Below are 21,479 nucleotides of genomic sequence, written 5' to 3' on the forward strand. Positions count from 1 at the left end.
TGAGGCTATACATAATAGATTTTAGATCATTTAAAAGCAATACTCACCTTTTATAAAATTCTACTTATCTCTTCATGTGTGTTTCCTAGGTAAATTTTTGCTTGATCTTAAATCCATATGCTATAACTTTGAACTACATGTTTAGATAAGATAGACATAATACTAGCCTAAATTTGTAGGTAGCCACTTTAGTCACTTACTGTAATGTTCAGCCTCTCCCCTAAAATACTGGGTTCAAGGTTTCTTATAGATACATGTACTTATCAGTACACATGTACTACAGTGGTGTGGCTTATAAGGATTCATATCACACAATCTGTATGGGTCTATACGCAGTATATCAAGATATATATACATGTATATATATATATGTATATATATATATATGTGTGTGTGTGTATATATATATATATAATTTTACTTCAAAAAAATGTCCTAAGAGAGAATGACTGAGAGTCCTATATTGTTCCTGAAATCTTGCAGTCATTGAAAGAATAGAATTTATTAGTTTGAAAATAAAAACAATTATAAGAAGAAAACATAATTATAAAGGTAAAAAATGATTTTAATCAATCTTTTGAGAAAATAACCTTTATTTTAGAGTTGACTTGAGAGTACAGATATACAAATGCATGAGTGTGCACACACACACACACACTCACACAAACTAATTTCAATTGGATTTCTGTTTTATAAAAATGACAAATCAAAGTATGTCATACTCTACAAATCTATGATTAAAAGTGAAGAAAAATTAGTTTTTTGTCTAAACATATAAGCGTTATTAATCCTCATTCCTATTCTATGAAGTCATGGTAACCTCAAAAAGTCACTAAAATTTTCTTTCTTAATTTTATGTTTAATTTTTTAAAAGTTATTTAGAATAGATGAACTATAAAATCCTTATACAATCTAATTCTTCTATGATATCTAGAATTCACTGTTTCAGTTAAACCTTTAATTCCTCATTTTTAAATGCAATATATTGTTAACTAAGTAAAAGCAAGATGATTTATTGTCCACCTCCCCTCAAATAAAACTTAACAATAATTTTTTTGATATATCATTGTAGAATTTGGGAAAGAAAAGAAAACATATAAAAACGTGTTATTACATGGAGATGAAAAGACCCAGTAAATAAATATCATGTTTTAATTTTAGTGAATTTCAATTCTTAGTACATTAGTATCTACCCATCTTTCAGTCCCAGCCCTGATGCAGGCAGCCATACATGCATTCCAAGAATAGCTTGCATGTACTTGCTGTGAGTCTTGTGGGCAGAAGGACCCAGTCTTCCAAATAATGGGGATCTGTGCTTTTATTGCTGCTTCTGATCTCTGAGGTACAAAGAGGCAGGTGGACATTGTTGATGCACCACGCTAATTTTTTCAAGCCTCTCCTCATCTGGCTGAAGTGAATTCAAGAGGACATAAAAGGAAAACTCCTTTCCTCCACCCACTTTCATATTTTCTCTTTGAATTATTTTTGGGAGCCAGAGATTATAAACACATTCAAAAGCAACCACATATATTCACTATGCATGTCCAGGGAAAGGTACAGGCTAAGAGAAGACCTGAACATACCTTGATTTTATACCTTAGGCAGATTCTCAGCCCAGATACAAAAACAACAAAAAAATACAATTTTTAAAAGAGCAAATCCTGCCTGACCAGGTGGTGGCACAGTGGATAGAGTGTCAGACTGGGATTCCGAGGACCCAGGTTTGAGACCCCGAGGTTGCCAGCTTGAATGTGGGCTTATCTGGTTTGAGCAAAAAGCTCACCAGCTTGGACTCAAGGTCGCTGGTTCGAGCAAGGGGTTACTTGGTCTGCTAAAGGCCCATGGTCAAGGTACATATGAGAAGGCAATCAATGTACAACTAAGGTGTCACAATACACAACAAAAAACTAATGATTGATGCTTGCTTCTCATCTCTTCGTTCCTGTCTGTCTGTCCCTGTCTATCTCTCTCTCTCTCTCTCTGTCTCTGAAAAAAAAAAGCAAATTCTATTTAAAGTAGAAAAAAATTTGATTTCTAGAGTTTCCATGTTATTTGTTTTAAATGTCCACTTTTTGGCCCTGGCCAGTTTGCTTAGTGAATAGAGTGTGGGCCAGCATACGAATGTCCCAAGTTCAATTCCCGGTCAAGACACACAAGAAAAGTGGACATCTAGTTTTCTTCCTCTCCCTGTCCTCCTTCTCTCTCTATTACCCTCCCACAACCAGTGTCTTGCCTGATTTAAGCGTGAGTCCCCAGGCACTGAGGATAGTTCTGCTGGTCCGAGTGTCAGTATCAGGTGTTAAAAATAACTCAGTTGATTTGAGCATCTTCCCCAGACAGGGGTTACCAGGGGGACCCAGATCAGGGCACATGTGGGATTCTGTCTCTCTATCTCTCCTCCTCTCACTTAAAACACAATCAAACAAATAAACAAATGTCTACTTTCACCCAAAAGTCATGAAATTACAAAGAAAGAGAAATATATGGTCCCAATTCAAAGAAAAAGTAATCAATAGAAGCTGTTCCTGACAGAGACATAATGGCTAATCTCCTAGACATACAGATTCAAACACCTGATCTAAAAATATTGAGTTGGCTCTGGCCAATTGGTTCAGCATGTGAATGAATGTCCCAGGTTTGATTCCTGGCTAGGGCACACAGGAGAACTGACCATGTGCTTCTCCATACCTCTCCTTTCTCTCTCTCTCTTCCCCTCCTGCTGCCATGGATCAATTGGAGCCAGTTGGTCCTGGGTACTGAATATTGCTCCATGGCCTCCACCTAAGCACTAAGAAGAGCTTGGTTGCTGAACAATGAAGCAATGCCTCAGAGGGGTAGAGCATCACCTTCTAGTGGGCTTTCTGGGTGAATCTAAGTTGGGGTGCATGTGGGAGTCTGTGTCTCTGCTTCCCCTTCTCTCACTGAATAAAAAGAACAAAGAAAAAAGAAAGAAATGAAATTTTTTAAAATACTCAGATTTGGCCCTGGCTGGTTGGCTTAGTGAATAGAGCATTGGCCCTGTGTGCAGACATCCTGGGTTCAATCCCTGGTCAAGGCACACATGAAAAACAATTATCTTTTTCTCTTCTCCTCCCTCTTCCCCTTCTCTCTCACTTCCCCTCTAACAGCCAGTGACTTAATTGGTCCAAGCATCAGCCTCAGGTGCTGATGATAGCTTGGTTGATTCGAGCATCAGCCTCTGACTGGGGTTTCCTGGTGGATTTCAGTTGGGCTGCATGCGGGAATCTGTTTCTTTAACTCCAGTTGGGCTGCATATGGGAATCTGTTTCTTTATCTCCACTTTTCTCAAATATATATATATATATATATTTATATATATATATATATACACACTCAGATTTAAGAAAGAGGTAGAAAAAGTCAAAGAAATGATGAGAAGAAATAGAAATATCAAGAGATAGCATACATGAAAAGAAACAATAGAGAATTTCTGGAACTAAAAATTACAATACCTAAAATGAAAAATTCACTTGAGAGATTCAAAGGTAGATTTGAAAAAGTAAAAGAAATAATTAGTGAACTTAAAGATAAAACAACAAAAATTATTAAATCTGAGATGTGGGGAAAATGGTTAAAGAAAAGTAAATAGAACCTAAAGAAAATGTGCTGGACACAATCAAGTGGACCATTAATTCTACTGTGGCAGTACCAAAAGAAAAGAAGAATTATAAGGAGGAGGTGAAAATATTTGAAGAAATAATGACTAAACAACCCAAACTTATAAAAGATATAAATATTAACATCCAAGAATATCAATGACTCCTAGAAAAACATAAGCTCAAATAAACCTACATGAACACACATTATAATTAAAGTTTTAAAAAAGAGAGTTTATGAAAGCAGTAAGAAGAAAATGATTTGTCACATACAAAGGATCTTTAATAAGATTATGAGCAGGTTTTTTATGAGAAACCGTGGAAGTTAAAAAAGCAGTGTGCCCATATATTCAAAATACTAGAAGAAAAAATCTGTCAACCAAGGATCCTATACAGCAGTGGTCCCCAACCCCTGGGTTGTGGACCTGTACCGGTCCATGGGCTATTTGGTACCGGTCCACAGAGAGAATAAATAACTTACATTATTTCCATTTTATTTATATTTAAGTCTGAACAATGTTTTATTCATTTTTTATTTATTTTATTTTTTTTGTATTTTTACTGAAGTTGGAAACTGGAAGGCAGTCAGACAGACTCCCACATGCACCCGACCGGGATCCACCTGGCATGCCCACCAGGGGGCGATACTCTGCCCATCTGGGGCGTTGCTCCACTGCAACCAGAGCCATTCTAGCACCCGAAGCAGAGGCCCTAGAGCCATCCCAAGCACCCAGGCCAATCTTGCTCTAATGGAGCCTCTGCTGTGGGAGGGAAAGAGAGAGAGGAAGGAGAGGGGGAGGGGGAGGAAAGCAGATGGGCGCTCCTCCTGTGTGCCCTGGCCAGGAATCGAACCCAGGACTCCTGCACGCCAGGACAACACTCTACCACTGAGCCAACTGGCCAGGGCCAACAATGTTTTATTTTTAAAAAATGACCAGATTCTCTCTGTTACATCTGTCTAAGACTCACTCTTGATGCTTGTCTCGGTCACGTGATACATTTATCCGTCCCACCCTAAAGGCCAGTCTGTGAAAATATTTTCTGACATTAAACCGGTCCATGGCCCAAAAAAGGTTGGGACCACTGCTATTCAGTATTTGGAAAAAATGCCCTTTGAGCATGAGAAAGATAAACACATTGTCATGTAAACAAAACATGAGGGAGTTGTTTATAATTAGATCTGGCCAGCAAGAAATGCTAAGGGGAGTCTTTCAGTTTGAAATAAAAGAACATTAAACATTAACTAAAAGCCATATTAACAAATAAATAAAGATCTCTGTAAAGGTAAATACATGGACAAGTGTACAGCTAGTATAATTGCAACAATAATATGTAACTAAACTTTTTTTTTCTACATGTCTTAAAAAACTAATACTGAAACAAAAAAAATTAGTCTAAAATCTAGTAATATTATAAATTTGCTTTTTAAATCGGTATTGTTTTTATCTAATTTAAAATACAAATGCATAAAAGAACTATTAGTTTATGTTGTTGAGAACATGATGTATAAAGATATAATTTTGTTCCTGACCTGTGGCGGCACAGTGGATAAAGCGTCGACCTGAAATGCTGAGGTTGCTAGTTCAAAACCCCAGGCTTGCACATATGGGAGTTGATGTTTCCTGCTCCTCCCCCTGTTCTCTTTATCTCTTTCTTATCTCTCTTTCTCTCTCTCTCTCTCTTTCTCTCTCTGCAATAAAAATGAATAAATAAAATTTTTTAAAAGGTGTAATTTTGTGACATCAAAAATAGAAAGGGGTGGGAAATGTAATCTCCATGGTAACCATGAAGCAAATAGCAATTGAATATACACAAATAGAAATGATAAAGGAACTTAAATGTTTCACAAAAAAAAAAAAAGTCAACTATACACACACAAAAAAGAGAGAAATTTAATTAATAAGGGATAAATGCTATAAGACATATGAAAAACAAATAGGAAAATGACAGAAGTAAATACATTCTTATCTGTAATTTTTTTTTTCTTTTCATTTTTCCAAAGCTGGAAACGAGGAGGCAGTCAGACAGACTCCCCCGTGTGCCTGACCAGGATCCACCCGGCATGCCCACCAGGGGGCAATGCTCTGCCTCTCTGGGGCATCACTCTGTTTTATCCAGAGCCATTCTAGCGCCTGAGGCAGAGGCCACAGAGCCATCCTCAGCACCCGGGCCATCTTTGCTCCAAATGGAGCCTTGGCTGTGGGAGGGGAAGAGAGAGACAGAGAGGAAGGAGAGGGGGAGGGGTGGAGAAGCAGATGGGCGCCTCTCCTGTGTGCCCTGGCCGGGAATCGAACCCGGGACTCCTGCATGCCAGGCCGATGCTCTACCGCTGAGCCAACCGGCCAGGGCCTTTATCTGTAATTTTTTAAATGTAAATGAATTACACTGAATCAAAAGACAAAAATTGACAGAATATATATAAAAAAAGAAAAACAAAAAGACATGCTTCAATTATATGCTGTGTGTAAAGTATTCACTACTTTAGATTCAAAGACACATCTACTAAGTAAGAGAATAATAACATCAGGAAAATATAGAGAATTCCTAAAACTCCTCAAAAGAACAACAACAAGAAACCAATTCAATAATGGGTAAAGGACTTACACAGAAATTTCTCCAAAGAAGATATACAAATAGCCAATAAGCAAATTAAAAGATGCGTTAATCATTACAGAAACATTAATTAACACTATAATGAAATACTACCCCCCACCCATTAGAATGACTACTATTAAAAAAAGAAAGAAAATAAGTGTTGAAAAAAAAGTTGCAGAATTTGGAACTCTTATGCATTGATTGTGGCAATATAAAATGGTATAGAGATTATGCAAAATAAGGTCATATTTCCCCAAATATTAAAAATAGAGTTATTATAAGATTTAGCAATTCTCTGGGTATATACTCAAAAGGATTAAAAGGTAGCTTTCAAAGAGATATCTGTCTATTTATGTCCATTGTAGTATTATTCTCAATATTAAAAGCAATCCAAATATCCCTTGATAGTTCAGTAAAAAAAACTATGTAGCATATACATACTATGGAATATTTTATTCAGCCTTAAAAATGAAGGAAATACTGATATATGTTATAATATGGATGAACGTTGAGGACATTATGTTAACTGGAATAAGCCAGTCACAGAGGTAAATACTATCTGCTTCCACTAATATGAGGTAATAGGGAATAGTCAATATCATAGAGATAGAGTAAAATGATGGTTTCCAGAAGTTGGTAAAGTGGAAATGGGAAATTTTTGGCCTAACTAGGTAGTGGGACAGTAGATAGAGTGTCAGACTGGGACACAGAGGTTCTAGGTTCTAAACCCCGAGGTCGCTGGCTTGAATACTATCTGCTTCCACTAATATGAGGTAATAGGGAATAGTCAATATCATAGAGATAGAGTAAAATGATGGTTTCCAGAAGTTGGTAAAGTGGAAATGGGAAATTTTTGGCCTAACTAGGTAGTGGCACAGTAGATAGACTGTCAGACTGGGACACAGAGGTTCTAGGTTCTAAACCCCGAGGTCGCTGGCTTGAGTGCAGGCTCACCCAGCTTCAACACAGGTTCGCCAGCTTGAGTGTGGGGTTGCTGGCTTGAGCATTAGTTCATAGATGTGACCCCATGGTCGCTAACTTGACCCAAGGGGTCACTGGCTCTGCTGTAGCACCCCGGTCAAGGCACATATGAGTTAGCAATCAATGAACAACTAAGGAGCCACAACAAAAAAATTAATGCTTCTCATGTCTCTCCTTTCCTGTCTATCTGTTCCTGTCTGTCCCTCTCTCTGTCTCTCTCTCTCTCTCTGTGTCTCTGTCACACACACATACATGCACGCACGCACGCGCGCGCACACACATACACACACACAAAAGAAATGGGAATTTTTGTTTAATGAGGATAATGTTTCAGTTTTAAAATATGAAAAGAGTTTTGGAGCTAGATTGCAGAGATGGTACCACAACATTATCAATTTATTAATACATTCTGAACTATACACTTAAAATATTTAAGATAGTAAATATGTTATGTTTATTTTACAACAATTTTAAAAATGCTGAAATACATTGAATATGCATTTTTTCATGTGGGGCACTGTATTCTTTATTATAAAATCTCTATTTCAAAAAAGTTAATTTGGCAAGAATAAAAACAAAACTGTAAATTCTCTCTCTCAAAATTGGTATTAACAAATTTTAAATAACAGTTCACTCACTTGAAAATAGAAATAAAATTTCATGCATTACATATTTTATTACGTAGGCTCTTCTAAGGCTTCCATAAAATAACATGTCTTCTGTAACTTTCATTTCATCTATGAATTCTTACATATGCATGTATGATCATTTTGTTATTGTTTTATTTTTATTTCTTGGCAATAAACTGCATGTTCATGCTTGATTATTTTCGACTAGCTCACTACTGTTAAAGTTACTGATATATCCCAAGCAGAGAATAAAATTTTAAACTTTTTGTCTTTTAATTGGCAAAAGCTGCAACATCTGTCGTCTTTATGGGAATCACATTTCAGCCTCAAAGGAGCATGGACAGTCTGGCACGGCCACATCAGTATCACTTCGGCTTAATCATCTTGCCCAGGCTCCATCTTTCTATAGTCACTATTCCCCTTGCAGATCTCCCTCTCTTCAAAAATTCCCTTTCACCTTTTTGGAACCACTACCAAAAATGTCTGGCTATTGATTCTACAGAGTATGCCAGTTCAGTACCGCAAAGTCATTCATAACTGCATCTAACATTTTTGTGTACCTTCTCCATCATTTTTCCATTCCACAAGGAGAAAAATGGTCCATGAAGTAGTCACACTGTAATACTGTAAACTATAATTTAATCAGTAATAAGAGCATTATGACCATTAAAAAGGGTGTGAAACAAAAACTTTCTGAAACTTTTCCCTTTCTGGAGCTGCTTCTTTTTTTTCCATTCTGAATTTCAGCCTTAGGGAGTTAATCTACCCAAACAAATAAGGTCTATGGTAAATTAAAAAATAAAGGCAAGGAAAAAGACAAAACAGTGTTATTAGCTAGATCTAATAAAGAAGGTAGTAGTTTGCAGGCGAAAAAGATTTGGTGTCTCCTGTTCATCAGCATTCAAAAGAAATGTAATTTTTTTTTTTTAAGTAAAAAGCATGATATGGTAGACCCGTCGGAGTCATTGGCCTGGTGTGCAGGATTCCCAGGTTCGATTCCTGGCCAGAGCATACAGGAGAAGCGCCCATCTACCTCTCCACCCCTCCCCCTCTCCTTCCTCTTCGTCTCTCTCCTCCCGCCCGCAGCCAAGGCTCCACCGGAGCAAAGCCACCCCGGGCACTAAGGATGGCCCCATGGCCTCCGCCCCAGTCGCTAGAATGGCTCCGGTTGTAACAGAGCAACACCCCAGATGGGCAGAGCATTCCCCCCTGGTAGCATACCAGGTAGATCCCAGTCAGGCGCATGCAGGAGTCTGTCTGACTGCCTCCCCATTTCCATCCTCAGAAAAATACAAAAAATAAATAAATAAAAGAAAAAATACTACAAAGAAAAGGGGGGGGGCATTCCCTTGTGCTAAAGCTCCAGGGAGCATGGAGTGAGCTTGAGTATGTCCTATGAAACATGGAGCTCTATGTTGACATATAAGTCTTTGAAGAAGGAGGAACTGCTGAAATAGTTTATCAGCATTTGTCCCTAAGACAGCAGTCTTTATAGTGGAAACACCATACGTAAATATTTGCTGTCTATAGATTAAGGGGGGAATATGGCAAATGCTGAAAAGCCATGATCTTTGTGCCCCTCCACAACCCCCTCCCTCTCCTCCCCCCACCCTGTAACCCCAACACTGTTGTTCATGTCTCTGAGTCTCATCTTTATGTCCCACCTATGTATGGAATCATATAGTTCTTAGTTTTTTCTGATTTACTTCTTTCACTCAATATAATGTTATCAAGGCCCATCCATGTTGTTGTAAAAGATCCTATGTCAAATAGCTCCAGATATATGGAAAAGATTTATATAGGCGGATGGGGATCCTCAAACCCCTCAGCGAGATCTTCTGAGAATGGCTTTTAAGATACCTAGAGGCAGAAAAAGCCCAATAGAGATCAGGGGAACTATCAGCTTTTAGGATACACCCTTAAAGGCTTCAACGCCCCAAAGGGGTCTCATAGGATTCCATCTGGGTCCTGCTTCAATAGTGGAAAGGAAGGTCATTGAGCTAAAGCCTGCCAGGCTTACACGCCTCTGCTGTGAGGAAACAGGGACACTGAAAAGTGGGTTTCCCCCTCGCTCCTCTAAGGGAGGGTTCAGTCTCTTCCAGCCCTGCTCCAGCCACCTATGACCTAATCTTGCCCAGAAATCTGGGGTTTGCCACTGAAGGCTGAAGGTGCCCAGGGCCGTCGGCCCCATCTACGACACTGTGGACGAGCCTAGGGTATTTCTTCCAAGAAGCAGGTAAACTGATCTCATTTGCACAAGGGCCACTTAACTATGTTTTGCCTGAATAGTCAGGTTTTTTATTCTTCCCTCAAAGATCTCTGTTGTGGGTGTTGATAGTCCTATTTTCTGCTGCTTTGCTTAATATATAGTGTTTTCTTTATCCCTCCTACCTCAATGCCCCACTCATATTTCAGGCTGGGACCTACTCCTAATTTAGAGCTCTCTTTCCTCCTTTTGCCAACTTGTATTATGAATTTACCTTTGCCACCCAGCTTAGTGTATCCCAAGGTTCTCTTTACCATGCCACAGTCACAGAGCTCCAGGGAAAAGCAACCTGGTCTCAACTCTCCAGGCAGAGGAGAACAGAAGCTCCATATCTACGTATGCTGCAAATGGCTTTTTCCAGTCTACCTGAATCATTACTAGCTAGAAGCAGCGGTCATTGGGACTTGGACATGAGCTGCAAAGTATAGAATGGTGACAACAATTCCAGTGCCATGCGGACTTTTCCTGTGGGGAACTTTCCTGGACTCCTGCTCCCTGTGACAGCTCCTAACAGACTGAACTGTGGTTGGGTTGCATTTTTCAGAGATTTGGCATGGTGATGGGGCCAACTTGGACTTGGTGAACATGTTAAGGACACTACTCTTTTATGGATTCTTGCTGTATTGGCCAAGAGTTTGCTTAAAGGCTTTTAATCACTGTAAAAAAAAAATAGAGGACTGGATGAAGAAGATGGGGCACATATACACCATGGTATACTATTCAGCTAGGAGAAATGATGACATCGGATCACTTACAGCGGAATGGTGGAGTCTTGGTAGCATTGTGCGGGGTAAAATAAGCGAATCAGAAAAAAACAGGAACTGCAGGATTCCATACATTGGTGGGACATAAAAGCGAGACTAAGAGGCATGGACAGGAGTGTGGTGGTTACGGGTCAGGGGGAGGGAAGGAGGGAAAGGGGGAGGGGGAGGGGTACAGAGAGAACTGGATGGAGGGTGGCGGAGGACGATCTCTCTTTGGGTGATGGGTATGCAACAGAACTAAATGACAAGATAACCTGGAAATGTTTTCTTTGAATGTATGTACCCTGATTTATTGATGTCACCCCATTAAAATAAAAATTTATTTATAAAAAAATAAAATAAAAATAAAGGCAAGGTATTATAAAAGGGTAGATCTAAATTTTTTTTTCTGTTTTACAAAATCAATGTAAGTTATTGTAATGTTTGTATTATTTTTTTCTCTTAGCTATTGGAAATATAGCTTCACTTTCTGCTCTAGTCACACTAATCATAGAAAAGTGATGGATAATCTTTGAGCTTGGTGTGTCAAAATTCGCCAAAAAAACTGAGCATAACTCGGGTGGTATGTCACTTCGAGAAAAAAACAACAACATAATTTCATGATATTTATAGTTTAAATAACAAAAAATGTATAATTGTAATATATAACTGTGTTTAATAAACCAAAAAATAATTATTTAACTTACCTGCTTAGTGACTTCTTTGTTCATCTGTCAGTCAGTTTCTTTTGTTGGTCTTGATATTACTTAACTTGTGTGGGGTGCCTTGAACTAAGATAAGTGAGAGGGAGAAGAATTCTTTAACTAACCTGCCTATTAGTGTCTTTTTTGTTGCTTAATTTCATTGGCTACATTTCAATTGAAGGTTGATGTTTTGTACACTTCAAGCCCAAGCAAGTGCTACTAACTTCATCTGTCAATCTGTTTCTTTTGTTGGTTTTGATATTTAACGCTGAGAATAAGGTCTCTCAAAAGTACATAGAGGGAAAAATTGTGAGTAAAGCCATTGCTATATTTTTCAGGGTGCTAAAAGTGTCTGGTAATCGGTTCCAGGCACTCCAAATTTCCTGTTTGTAGTGGCACTCTTGATTCTCCTAGCGGCACCTTTCCAGATTCTCAAGCTTTGAACTCAAGTCAACAAACACCTGAGCCCAGATGCTGTCTTGAAATTCTGCAAGTTGCATCTTATGTAAATTAAGATGGCTGCCGCTATTACTAATGGTGGGAAAGGGCACCCATAGCACAGGCCCTTGCCTCCCCCAGCCTCCCCCTCACTTATCTCAGTAATGATGGTCAATTAGAAATCCATGACACCCCAGAACAGTAGATTGGATGATGGTTGCTGTGGTTATGTGGTTGCTGGTAATGGCGATCACAGGGCCCCCAGAGATGCATCCCCCACGGCATTCTACTGCTCCCTGCTCTGCCGGCCGGAAGTGAGGTCAAAGATCCGCTAACGGTCTAAACGGAAGTCCCAGAACTAGATGCTCTGTGCCAGGGTTTTGTTGTTTTGGCCTACAGACCTCTGGCACAGTGTCTACACTACAGCAAATGTGGTTTGTTTTTGTTTTTTTTTCTGAAGTTGGAAACGGGGAGGCAGTCAGACAGACTCCTGCATGCACCCAACAGGGATCCACCTGGCATGCCCACCAGGGGGCGATGCTCTGCCCATCTGGGGTGTTGCTCTGTTACAACCAGAGCCATTCTAGTGCCTGAGGCAGAGGCCACAGAGCCATCCTCAGCGCCCGGGCCAACTTTGCTCCAATGGTGCCTTGGCTGTGGGAGGGGAAGAGAGAGACAGAGAGGAAGGAGAGGGGGGAGGGGTGGAGAAGCAGATGGGTGCCTCTCCTGTGTGCCCTGGCCGGGAATCAAACCCGGTACTCCTGCATGCCAGGCTGACACTGTACCACCGAGCCAACCGGCCAGGGCCTACAACCAATGTTTTATCCTCAGCTACTGCACCTGGCCTGCAGTAGCCGAGGATGAACCGTCCTTCTCAGCATGTGGCCCCATACTTCTCTGGTATGCAGCTGCCTGCGGCCACATGTCATTGTGTCATAGGTTCACCATCACGGTCCTAGAATAACAACAACAGACACTGACAAAGCTCACCAGTAAGAATACCCTCTAAGGAAAAAAAAAAAAAAAGAAAAAACAATTCACTATTCGTTTCTGCATTTTCTGACATTATCCAACAGCATGAGCAAAACTGACTACAATATTGAGCAAAATATGGAACAAAATTTTACTTGTTATTATAAAAAAAATGTGATATGTCTCCCTCAATTTATATAGGGGATAGTGCCAAGGAAAAGGAAAAAAAAAATTAAATTTGGATTAGTGTAAATAGCTCATCCCAAAGAACTATGTTACCATAACAACCTCATTATATATTCACTTAACTTGATTTAATTTAGTAGTCAAGACAATTGATTTTTCTGAGGCACAATTTTCTTATTTATACATTGAGAAAAGTAAATATGAAAATAAAGTAAATATATGTGACAGTCTTAAATGTATATGCTATCAAATTTAGTTGGAAAAATTAAGCTGTACACATACAATTCATTATATAGAATTACTAAAAATAATAAAAGAGATAATGGCATATGAACTTCTTTCATAACAAATTCCCATTGATAACAGCTATCAAATGCAAAAAGCATCTCTTTGAAGACATCAGAGTTATACCAAAACATCCAGGGCTTGAGAAGTTAGAATATCAAAGAAAAGAAAAAAATATTGAGAAAATCAAAATTATTCAATGCTTTCCTTCATAAGGCATTTACCATTTTTGAAAGAAACCAAAGGAAAATAAATAATCCATGCAGTTACCGATGGCTCTAGCCATTAAACAGAAGTTTAGTTTCTTTTGTTTCTTCTTTTCCAAGAGAGAGGAGGAGGGATAGACAGACTACCATATCCCCCAGGACCAGGATCCACCTGGCAACCCCCATCTGGGGCAATGCTCTACCCATCCATGGCCATGCTCACAACCGAGCTATTTTTAGCACCTGAAGTCGACACTAAGAGCAACTGAGCTATTCTCAGTGTCTAGAGCTGACACTTGAATCAACTGAGCCACTAGCTACAGGAGGGGAAGAAAGAGAAAAAAGGGAGAGGGAGGGGTGGTGAAGCAGATGATCGCTTCTCCTATATTCCCTGACTGGGAATCAAACCCAGGACATCCACACTCAAGTCCGATGCTCTACCACTGAGCCAACCAGCCAGGGCCAGAACTTAATTTTTCATACTCTCATAAAGCAGGAAAAATTTGAGTTTCTAGAATACCAAGTCAGTCAAGTCATGAAGGACTACTAAGCTAGAGTGAAGGAAAGTACTTTGAGGCAAACCCAACAGTTGAAGGCACTTTTTAAAGTCAAGTCATGTAAATCCTGCTCGGGTGGTTCTGTTGGTGGGAGCATTGCCTAAACATGCAAAGGTTGCAGGTTCCATCTCCTCTCAGGTCACATGTAAGAATCAACAAATGATAGCAAGAATGAGCAGAACAAGTTGATCTCTCTCTCTGCCTTTTTATCTTTCTCTGAAATCTATAAAAAATATTAATAAAATCAAGTTTACTGATTTCTAAGTGGTCCTGCTATGATAGACAACATCAGAGAAAGCAGTAGCTGACTGACTAGAAAGCTGATGAGCATTATTAGGAGTTTCATAGTGAGGAGAAATAAAATATGCTTCAGAGAACCATATATTAATGTATTGAAGGACTTTGTAAACACTTGTCAGACATACACATATGCATATACACAAACACAATCCCAAACAGTGTTACCAAATAAGAGTGAAGAGCAAATTGAAAATAAACAGACCCCCATGAAAGCCTGAATAATAGCTTTGACCAAACTTGATTTCAAAGTGAAATAAATTAATCTTTTCCTGTTCTAACAACAAACAGGACAATATTTTCAAGACACAGTTAACTGTATTTGGAGTCTCAGTATATTTCAGGTTCACATAAATTGACCAGCAATAATTTTAAGAAAATGTTGAGGATTCCAGAAAATGAAATCAAATGAATAAAAAGGAAAACAAACAAACAATAAAATCTAATACAGAGATAATCCAAATATTGTATTTAAAAGAGAAAAAATAGAACTAAAATACAGTAGACTTAAAAGACACACTAGATCAACTGAATTTAATTAAGATCTTCAGAACATTTCACTCCAAAGCAGCAGAGTATACATTCATTTAAACTGCTGTTCATGGTACATAGTCTAAGAAAGACCACATGTTAGGACACAAAAGAAGTCTTAATAAATTTAAGATTAATATCCTGGCAAGTACCTTCTCTGATCACAATGGCATGAAACTAGAAATTAGCTACAATAGAAAAACTGAAAAACATTAACACTTGGAGGCCAAATAGCATGTTATTAAATAACAAGTGAGTTAACAATGAGATCAAGGAAGAAATAAAAAAATTCCCTTGAAACAAATGAAAAGGAACATACAGCAACCCAAAATTTATGGAACATAATGAAAGTAGTCTTAGAAGAAAGTTCACAGCATCCCAGGTGCACCTTAAGAAGCAAGAAAAGGTTCAAATAATCTAACTCTGCACCGAAAAGAACTAGAAAAATAAAATCAGAAAGCTTAGAGGAAGTAGGATAAAAAAATAATAAAGGTCAGAGTGGAAATAAATAAATAGAAGCTAAAAAAAACACAACAAAAACATGCAAAGAAATCAATGAAACTCAGAGCTGGTTCTCTGAAAAGGTAGACAAGATTGATGAACCTTTAACCAGACTCATTAAGACAAAAAGAGAGATGACCTAAATTAAAAAAAAAAAAAAATTTGAAGAAAGAAAATGAGAGAAGTTGCCTGACCTGCAGTGGCGCAGTGGATAAAAGCATCGACCTGGAACACTGAGGTTACCGGTTCGAAACCCCGGGCTTCCCTGATCAAGGCACATATGGGAGTTGATGCTTTCTGCTCCTCCCTCCCTTCTCTGTCTGTCTGTCTGTCTCTCTCTCTGTCTCCTCTCTCTAAAATGAATAAATAAAATCTAAAAAAAAAAGAAAATGAGAGAAGTTACAATTGAGATCGCAGGAATACAAAAGATTGTAAGAAAATACTATGAAAATCCATATGTCAAAAAATAGGATAACTTAGGCAAAATGGATACATTTTAAGAAATAGACAATCATCCAAAACTGAATACTTTATGGAAGAATCAGAAAACCTAAGCGGACAGAATACAACAAATGAAATGAAAACAGTTATCAAAAACTCCTAGCAAACAAAAGTCTTGGACAGGATGGCTTCACCGGCAAATTTTAGCAAACATTCAAAGAACTAACACAGATCCTTCTCAAGTTATTCCAAAAAACTCAAGACGAAGAAAGACTTTCAAGCCCATTTTACAAGACAAACATTATCTTAATTTCAAAACTAGGTAGACACTACAAATAAAGAAAACTAACAGCCAACATCCCTGATGAATATAGATGCTAAAATTTTTCAACAAAATATTAGTAAACCAGATTCAGCAATACATGAAGAAGATCATATATAATGATCAAGTGAAATTTATTCTGGGTAGGCAAGGAAGGTACAATACTCACAAATCAATAAGTATGATTCATCACATAAAAAAATGAAGGGTAAAAATCACATGATCATATCAATTGATGTAGAAAACATTTGATAAAATCCAGCACCATTTTTATGATAAAAACTCTGAACAAAGTGGAAATATGGAAACATACCTCAACATAATAAAGGCTATGTATGACAAACCGACAGCCAACATTATTCTCAATGGTCAAAGTTTAACAGCAATCTCCTTAAGATCAGAAACAAGACAGGGATGCTACTTTCACCATTCTTATTCAATATAGTTCTGGAAGTCCTAGCCACAACAATTAGACAAGAAGAAGAATAAAAGGCATCTAAATTGAAAAAAAAAAAAAGAAGTAAAAGAGTCATTATTTGCAGATGGCATGATATTGTACATAGAAAACCCAAAAGTCGGCCCTGGCCGGTTGGCTCAGTGGTAGAGCATCACCCTGGCGTGCGAAAGTCCCAGGTTCGATTCCCGGCCAGGGCACACAGGAGAGGCGCCCATCTGCTTCTCCACCCTTCCCCTTCTCCTTCCTCTCTGTCTCTCTCTTCCCCACCCGCACCCAAGGCTCCATTGGAGCAAAAGATGGCCCAGGCGCTGGGGATGGTTCCTTGGCCTCTGCCCCAGGTGCTAGAGTGGCTCTGGTCGCGACAGAGCAACATCCTGGATGGGCAGAGCATCGCCCCCTGGTGGGTGTGCAGGGTGGATCCCGGTCGGGCACATGCGGGAGTCTGTCTGACTGCCTCCCCATTTCCAGCTTCAGAAAAATACAAAAAAAAGAAAACCCATAAGTCTCAGCCAAAAAATTACTAGACTTGATAAATGAGTTCAGCAAGGTGACAAGATATAAAATTAATATTCAGAAATTAGTGACATTTTTTGTGATTAAGGAGATATTCCTTTCACTATTGCAACAAAAATATAAAGTACCTAGAAATACATTTAACCAAGGAGGTAAGACTTATACTCAGGAAATTATAAGACATTGAAAAAAGAAATTGAAGAAGATACAAACCAGTGGAAGCATATACCATGTTCATAAATAGGAAGAATTAAAATCATTGAAATGTCCATACTACCCAAAGCAATCTATAGATTCAATGCAATTTTTATTAAAATACCAATGGCATACTTTATATACCTAGAACATATATTCCAAAAATTTATATGGAACCAAAAAAAAGAACCCTATTTGGTTCTTTTACCAAATATAGCCTCAGCAATTTTGAAAATGAAGAACAAAGTGGGAGATATCATATATCCTGATATCAAGCTATATCACAAGGCCACTGTAATCAAAACAGTCTGGTACTAATATAAGAACAGGCATATAGATCAATGAAACAGAACAGAGAACCTGGAAATAAACCCACAACTATATGGTCAATTAATATTTGATAAAGCAGGCAAGATTATACAATAGCAGTCTCTTCAATAAATGGTGTTTGGAGGCCCTGGCTCATTGGCTCAGTGGTAGAGCGTCAGCCTGGTGTGCAGAAGTACTGGGTTTGATTCCCGGTCAGGGCACACAGGAGAAATGCCCATCTGCTTCTCCACCCCTCCCCCTCTCCTTCCTCTCTGTCTCTCTCTTCCCCTCCCGCAGCCAAGGCTCCATTGGAGCAAAGTTTGCCCAGGCACTGAGGATGGCTCTGTGGCCTCTGCCTCAGGCGCTAGAATGGCTCTGGATGCAACAGAGTGACAACTCAAGATGGGCAGAGCATCGCCCCCTGGTGGGCATGCCAGGTGGATCCTGGTCGGGCGCATGCGGGAGTCTGTCTGACTGCCTCCCTGTTTCCGACTTCAGAAAAATACAAAAAAAAAAAAAAATGGTGCTTAGAAAATTGGACAGGTATATGCAAAAAAGAAAAATAAAACTAGACTACCAGCTTATACCATTCACAAAAATGAAATCAAAATGAATAAAAGACTTCAATGTATGTCCTGAAGCTGTAAAAATATTGGAAGAAAACACAGGCAGTAGACTCTCAGACATCTCTCAAACAATATTTTTGCCAATATATCTCTGTGGGCAAGTGAAATAAAGGGCAAAATAAAGAAACGGGACTATATTACACTACAAAGCTTTTGCTTAGCAAAAGACACCATTAACAAAATAAAAAGACAACACACTCAATATGGAAACATATTCACTGATACATCTGATAAGGAGTTAAAAACCAAAATTTATATAGAACTTCTAAAACTCAACACGAGGAAGGTAAACAATCCAATTTAAAAATGGGCAAAATGTCTGACCAGGCTGCGGCGCAGTGGATAGAGTGTTGGACTGGGACGCAGAAGACCCAGGTTTGAAACTCTGAGGTCACCAGCTTTAGTGCGGGCTCATATGGTTTGACCAAAGCTCACCAGCTTGAGCCCAAGGTCACTGGCTTGAGGAAGGAGTCACTCGGTCTGCTGTAGCCCCCAGTCAAGGCACATACGAGAAAATCAATGAACTACTAAGGTACCATAACAAAGAATTGATGCTTCTCATCTCTCTTTCTTCTTGTCTGTCTGTCTCTATATGTCTCTCTCTGTCTTTCTCTGTCTCTGTCACACACACACACACATACACACAAACACACACACACAAAAAAAATGGGCAAAGGACCTGCATAGTTGGACATACTGATGGCCAATAAGCATATAAAAAAATGCTCAGCTGCAGTGATCACTAGAGAAATTCAAATTTACAACAGTGTGATAGTTCCTCACATCTGTCTGAATGGCTTTCATTAACAAATTAACAAACCACAAGTGTTGGTGAGGGTATGGAGAAAAGAAAGACCTCCTGCACTGCTGGTGGGAATTCAGACTTGTGCAGCCACTGTGGAATACAGTATGGCATTTCCTCAAAGAGTTAAAAATGGAACTGCCTATGACCCAGTTATCCCACTTCTAGGAATATATCCAAAGAATCCCAAAACACTAACTCAAAAGATGATATGCATCCCCATGTTCATTGCAGCATTGTTTACAATAGTCAAGATCTAGAAACAGCTCAAGTGTATATCAGTGGACGAGTGGATAAAAAGTTGTGGCACATTTACACAATGGAATACTAAGTGGTCATGACAGAAAAGGAAATCTTACCTTTTACGATGGCATGAATGGACCTGGCAATTATTACGTTAAGTGAAATAAACCAGGCAGATAAAGACAGTGCTATATGATCTCACTTATATGTGGAATCCAATGAGCACAATAAACTGAGGAACAAAATAGAAACTAGACAAAGTCACAGGGAACAGAGGGAAAGCTGTCAGATGGAAGGCAAAAGAAGGGATCAGCCAAATTATATATACATAACACATAAAAACAGACAACAGAGCAGCAATTTCCTGTTGAGCAAAAGGGAAATGGAGGTAGAAAGAGGGGGACAAAGGAGATATCCTGGGAGTGGAAAGAGACTTTGCATGAAACATGAGGGGCACGATGTGGTCAGTAGAAGGTGTTATACTGAGTGGGACACTTGAAACCATGTCAACACAATAAATTAAAAATAAAAATTAAGCCTAACTAGGCGGTGGCACAGTGGATAGAGCATCAATCTGGGATTCAGAGGACCCAGGTTCGAGATCCTGAGGTCACCAGCTTGAGCGCAGGCTCATCTGGTGTGAGCAAAAAGCTCACCAGCTTGAACCCAAGGTCACTGGCTCCAGCAAGGGGTTACTCGGTCTGCTGAAGGCCTGTGGTCAAGGCACATATGAGAAAGCAATCAATGAACAACTAAGGTGTCACAACAAAAAACTAATGATTGATGCTTTTCATCTCTCTCCGTTCCTGTCTGTCTGTCCCAGTCTATACCTCTCTCTGACTCACTCTCTGTCTCTGTCAAAATAAATAAATAAATAAATTAATTAATTAATTAAATTAAAATTTAAAAAATAGATGACAAAAGAGATCTTTTCAATTGATAAGGTACAAACTATAAAATAACTATCAAAAGGAAATTATAAAATTGAAGACTACAACACTGGCATTCAAAAAACACTAAAATACTTGAGAGTAAACTATATATAAAGAATGAGGGGAATCATTAGAAAATATTCAGATGAAAAATATCCAGATGTAGAGAAGATAAGGAGAGAGATAAAGAACATAGAAATAAGTGAGACAAAAATCATATATTTAAACTACAATAAATCAGTAATTTCATTAAAAATTAGAAGTTTAGAGAATTTGAAAATAGTGTAACTAAAAGTTTTTACTGACTTTCTTTTTAGAAAATATTGCACAAAGCAACTTCAGAATGGACTCTCTTTTATGTTCATATGGAAAATTATACAAATGGACCATAGTTTAGCACCTAAGGCACTATGATAAAATTTCAAGTGATTAAAGACATACTGAGAATCATGTCTTTCTTCTCTTGAAATAACAGAAACCAGTGGAGAAACTGTTAACAAGGAAATCCTCACACACTAGAAGAGTAAGCAAAACAAATATAAATAATTTGTGGATTAAAGAATCAAAAACAGTTAAGAGTTAAACCGTGTTTTTATCTGATAGTGAAATCATATGATCATCTCAATTGATAAGGCAAAGAATTTAATTAATCTGATAGTGAAATATGTCTCTCCAAAACCTCTGCAACACTCCAAATAATATGTTTAGAGGGAAATTTATATCCTTAAATCAAATTTACAAAAAAAAGAATAGCTGAAAACCAATGATTTGTATATTGATCTCAAGATTTAAAGAAACTAGAATATATGAAGTAACAAAGAACAGAAAACAATTAACTATAAAACAAATATATAAAACAAGTATTAACAAAGATGAAAGTTGTTTCTTTGAAATACTAATAAAAATTGATAAATTAGAAAATATGAGCAAGTGAAAAAATGGAAGAGTAGAAATTAATAATTATAGGAAAGAAAAAGAGATCATCATTATTTAATATTTAAGCAATAAACAAAACATTGTAGAGTGTTATAAATAAATACATTTAAATGACATAAAATGAAATGAAAGAAGCACATTATTTAGAAAAACAGTTTAAATATATTTTAAAATATAATATAGTTTTGTATCTAA

The sequence above is a fragment of the Saccopteryx bilineata genome, chromosome 2 (assembly GCF_036850765.1).
Source record: "Saccopteryx bilineata isolate mSacBil1 chromosome 2, mSacBil1_pri_phased_curated, whole genome shotgun sequence".
NCBI classification, from domain to species: domain Eukaryota; kingdom Metazoa; phylum Chordata; class Mammalia; order Chiroptera; family Emballonuridae; genus Saccopteryx; species Saccopteryx bilineata.